This window comes from Caloenas nicobarica, chromosome 29, assembly GCF_036013445.1.
Source record: "Caloenas nicobarica isolate bCalNic1 chromosome 29, bCalNic1.hap1, whole genome shotgun sequence".
Taxonomy (NCBI): domain Eukaryota; kingdom Metazoa; phylum Chordata; class Aves; order Columbiformes; family Columbidae; genus Caloenas; species Caloenas nicobarica.
The window spans coordinates 3,759,682-3,764,739 of NC_088273.1; the positions used below are offsets into that span (position 1 = coordinate 3,759,682).

A 5,058-nucleotide genomic window follows, 5' to 3' on the forward strand; every position below is an offset into this window, starting at 1 on the left:
GGAGCCCCAGTGTGACGTCAGAGCCGCCGCTGTGAGGTCAGAGTTGGCCAGCGTGGCCTTCCCGCCTGGGGAAGGAGCCCCCAGCTGCCGTGTGGCTGTTGCCCTGGGCAGGCAGCTTGTGCTGTGGGTGCTCTGGGGCTGCTGGAGCGGTTGGTGCCTGGACGGGCCAAGGGCTGCGCCGACTGGGGAGCCCACCTTTGCCAGCCATGGCGAGGAGAAAGGCATCCCAGAAAAGACGCCAAGGGGCCTCCAGAGGCTCCTCGGGGATCAAGGCCGACCAAGAGCTGGCAGAGGAGGCAGCAGGACCGAGCTGCTGCCAGATGAGCGGGTAAGAAGTTGGCTGCTCCTGCCCGGGGCGGCGGGTTGGGGTGGGAGCTGGGACGTGGCCGGACACGGCCCGTGGGGCGGGGAGCAACGTGGGAAGATGGCAGAGGCTTCTGGAGAGAGAAATGTAGCTGGGGAAGGGGCCGGAGTACAAGTGGGATGGGAGCGGCTGAGGGACCTGGGGGGTTCAGCCTGGAGAACAGGAGCTGAGTGGAGACCTGATCTCTGAACTGCCTGAAAGGAGCTTGGAGCCAGGGGGGTTCTGGCTCTGCTCCCCAGGAACAAGTGCCAGGACGAGAGAAAATGGCCTCAAGTTGCGCCAGGGGAGGTTGAGGTTGGATCTGGGGAACAATTTCTTCCCAAAGGGCTGTCGGGCATTGGAACTGGCTGCCCAGGGCAGTGCTGGAGTCACCATCCCTGGAGGGGTTGGGCAGATGGAGATGAGGTTCTCAGGAACATGAGGTAGTGACGGGGTTGGGGTAGCAGTTGGACTCGATGATCTTGAGGGTCTCTTTCAAGCAAAATGGTTCTGTGATTCTATGAAGAAGACCCCGTGGCTTGCGAATCCCCCGGTCTGTGGGGAGGGCTCTGGGCTGGATGGCCAGCTCGCTGTGCCAGCCAAAAGCCAGGGTGCAGCAGGGGCTTGTGGGGAGGCCAGGATGGAGCACGTTCTTCTCTTCTACACCAGAGACCCTGTGAGAGATCCTGCCAGATCCTGCCAAGTGTGGGATGGACCAGCTTGAGGAGACGGGGAAAGGAGAGGGGGGACCCCTGGCAGCAGCCCGGCTGTGCTGCCTCTGTCCCCGCAGCTGAGACATCCCCTGCGAGGCTTCCCGAGGCCGAGCTCTGGCCAGGGCCTCGGCTCACACAGCGTGGGGCTGGTGGGCAAGCGGCATCTCCTTTTGTCCTCCCGCAGGAGCCCCGGCACGAGGTTGGAGCTGGTGACACGGTTGTGGAAGTCAAGTCCCGGCTCAGCCACTCAGGGGTCTGCAAAGTGGTGCAATAAGGCCACAAAAATTGCATGTAAGTTCAGCCACTGCTGCTCGCTGTGAAGTGCTTGGGCGTGAGCTCCTGGAGAGGAGACCTCAAGAGACAGGCCTGACTTTTCTCTGGTGTTATTTTTTTCCCCAGGGATGGTGTTCAGCCTCACTTTCCATGGGGCAGGTGCCCTGGTCACCCTGTGGACACGTCTGCTGAGCGTGTGCGTCTTCACCATGTACGTAGTACAGGTTTTGCTGTGGACAGGGGCAAGGGGATGTCCAGGGCCGGTGCAAGCAAAGGGCAGAGCAGGGCGTGTTCCCCAGCCCAGACACTGATGCCCCCGAGAGTGGTGAGAGCCTGGCCCAGGTTGCCCAGAGAGGTGGTAGATGTCTCATCCCTGGAGACATCCCAGGCCAGGCTGGACAGGGCTCTGAGCAACGTGATCAGGGTGAAAATGTCCCTGCTCATGGCTCATGCTCATGGACGTTGGACTCAATGAGCTTTGAAGATCCCCTCCAAGCCAAACTATTTTGTGATTCTATGTGAGAACAATCCTGCTTTCTCTGCCAAAGAGAGAGAGCGAGGTCCACACCACAAGGCTGCTGACAAGTGTTGTCTTCATTTGCTCTTTATGGATTATTTTCCTTCTCTTTCAGAAGGTGCTCCTGCAGCTCTTCCTCTGGGCAGGAGCTGCCAGTAGTGTTGAGCAGTGTGGACAGAAATCATGCTCCTCCTGGGCACAGTCAGCAGCAAGCTTCCCAAACGGCAGCTTTTCAGCCTAAAAATGCAAATCCAGCTGTGAAGGGGTTTGCTCGAGACTTGGCTCCTTGGCAGCCCCTGGACTCCCTCTTTTTCAGGCACAAGATGGCCCCAACAAAGAAGCGGTTTGCGATGGACATGCGGAGGATGCGCTTCTTGAGGGACATGAGGTTCTTCCGAGTCATCCTCTTGTTGCTCCTGGTGGCTCTTGGCATTTACTGCGTGACCTCGATGCCAGGGTGGTCAACACGGACAAAGGGATGGATGGAGGTGGGTGACTCCTGCAAGGGAGCGCTGCTGACAGCGGCTGGAGAAATCATGGGCTCTCCTGCCTCCGTGCAGGGTGATCCAAAGAAGGAGCAGCTTGTGCCGTGTCTCCTGGGGAAGCCTCCCCTGGGGAGCCCTGGCAGCTCTGGTAGTGGAGACTCTAACGGGGAATTTTTCCCTTTCAGGAGCAGACATGTGGGTCTGCGGCAGAACGGCAGACTCGGAGGTAAGAGATGTTTCCTGAGCTGGAACTGGGTCTGTGCAGAAGCCTCAGCCAACAACTCCTGCTACCTGCACCCATTTTCCTAAAGCTGGGGCTCCTGTCCTTCCCTCCGGCCTTCGCTTTGCTCAGCCTGGTGAGGAGGGGAGCGCTCGCAAAGCCGGGCGAGCACACGTGTCTGTGCTACTTGCTGAGCTCCAGCGCTCTCCAGAGGGGATGGACCACTCTCTGACGAGATCTGCTTTCCTGGTCCTTCAGCAATTATCGGGCTTTGTTGGCGGCACAAACCCAAAAGATGCGGCTCCTGCTGCAGGAGGTGGCTCGGCTGAGGGGGGAGCTCCGCAGCGCGAGGAAGGTGAGGGTGCACTTGGGGAAGGAGGTTTGGCTGGGCGGAACCGCCGAGAAAGCCTCCTTGGGCTTGTTGGTGGCCTCGGACAGCTGACCGTGCTGTTTCTCAACCCAGGCAGCATCCAACGTGGCTTCGGAAGTCTCCGTGGAGATGTCTGACTGGGCGCTGCAGAGCACTGGTATGGACACAAGCAGCCCAGCCGTGCTCCCGGTGCTGCTCTCCAAAGCGGCAATGAGGACAGGACTGAAAAATGAGGAGCTGGCAGCGGCCTCACGAGTTGCGTCTGAGCACCGCGTCCTCCTGGTCTGTGGCCTCTTGCAGTCATCTGCCCTCCCTTCCTTCCAGGTGCCACCATTGACATGCGGAGAACTTCCCACACCTACAGCTGCCAAGGGAAGTGGAGCTGCATGGTTTTACGGCTGTTTCACCCTGCCAACCCTCCTGAGGCTGTTCTGCAGGTATGGCACCAGAAATCCTCAGTGCTGGCGTCTTGCCTTCCTGGGAAGTTCGTGACTGAGCTCAGAGCACTTCCGAGCTGCAGCAGACCCCACAGACACCCCGGTGCCTGCGCTTCAAACTCCAGGAGCAGTTGTGTTGGCCTCAGCGGTCTCTCACGCTTCATTTCTCTGCTGTTCCCATTGCAGCCGGATGTTTCCCCAGGGAACTGCTGGCCTTTCCAAGGGCATCAGGGCCAGGTGGTCATCAGGTTGCCAGCACGAGTCCATCTGAGCACCGTCACCGTGCAGCACATCTCCAAGGAAGCCTCTCCCTCTGGGTTTGTCACCAGCGCCCCCAGAGACGTCGCCGTCTTTGTAAGTCTCTGCTGGGCGCTTCTGCCTGGGATTTGGCCTGTGGCAAAGCCGTGACAGCGACTTTGTGCGTCCTCTGAGGTTTGTTCCCCACTCTCTCCTGAGCCCGGCCGTGCCATGGCACAACACTTCAAGGGCTCTAGAGATTTCCTCTCTCAAGACTTATTCTGGCCAAAGCACCTCAGGGTTCTTCACCAAAACTTCAGGCGGAGACTGAGCTCCAGCCCAACCAGTGCCAGACGAGTGCTGGAGTCCCAGGAGAGGCTGGGAACGGGACGGGGCTGATCCAGCACGTACGCCTCCTCAGTGCTGGGATGAGTCTGAGCTGCTCTCCTTGTGCTTTGCCCCCGAGGGAGTGGATGCGGATGGAGAAGAGGAAACTCTGCTTGGGACGTTCATGTATGACGTGGCGAAAGATCCCATCCAGACCTTCCCTCTGAAGGTACGGTCCACATGCGGGGGAAAGATGCCAGGGAGCAAAGCAGGTTTGCCTGCAAGTCCACAGCAGGAAGAGCGTGAATGTTTTCTCGCTGGGCACAGGGGCCCACAGCACTTTTGGGAGCTTGTTCCTGTGCAGAAGCGGGGCTGGCGGGGGCAGATCCATTGACTGCACTGTTGCTCTTAATGCCTCTGTTTCCTTTTCCCTCTTCACAGAACGCGCCACTTCGCAGAGCCTTTTCCTATGTCAAATTTTTTGTGAAGAGCAACTGGGGAAACCCGATGTACACCTGCATTTATCGAGTGCAGGTTCACGGGAAGATGGCAAAACCAGAAAGCCTCCGTTGAAACCAGAGAAGAAACAAAGGCAAAAAAATAAAAAATGATGTGTCAGTTCAGATCGGTGTAGAGGATTTGCAAATCCAATTCCTCACCCCATGAACGTTCCTGTTCTTGATCTGGCTAATCCGTGTCAGAGGTTCGTTTGTGTCAGATTGATTAGTGTCGACGTGGAATTTTGAAGTGTTTCTCCACTTGTTATTCTGCCCTCCCCTCGGCACTGGCATTCCAGGGCTGGGCAGGGTTGGAACTCCGTGCTCCTGGCAGCTCTAACAGTGTGTAGGATGGGCAGGGGGTCGGGCAGCTCGCTGATGGGCAAGAGTGTTTCCTGGGGGTTGCTGGAGGATTCCAAGGGGCTCCTGAGAGACGGGGCCGGTGAGTGGGCATCCCAGGATGCGGTTGGGGTTCTGCCATTTCATACCATTTCAACCAGCACAATGGGCTAAAGACAGAAGGGGGGAATTACAGAATGGTGTCGCGGTTGAGACGGAGAAACGACATAAACCATGTTCTTCCAGGATGAAAGTAGTAGATGCCATTTATTGCCACAAGTGCATTTTTATACAGTTTTA

The 5,058-nt window shown here is 57.9% G+C and overlaps 1 long non-coding RNA gene across 1 annotated transcript; it reads left to right on the forward strand.

Moving 5' to 3' along the window:
- Window positions 1-2,883: 2,883 nt before the first annotated feature.
- LOC135999763 (uncharacterized) lies at window positions 2,884-3,301 on the forward strand. The gene is made up of 3 exons (XR_010607703.1): window positions 2,884-2,906; window positions 3,015-3,078; window positions 3,246-3,301. It is a non-coding gene; the product is annotated as an uncharacterized LOC135999763 (long non-coding RNA).
- The last annotated feature ends 1,757 nt before the right edge of the window (window positions 3,302-5,058 follow it).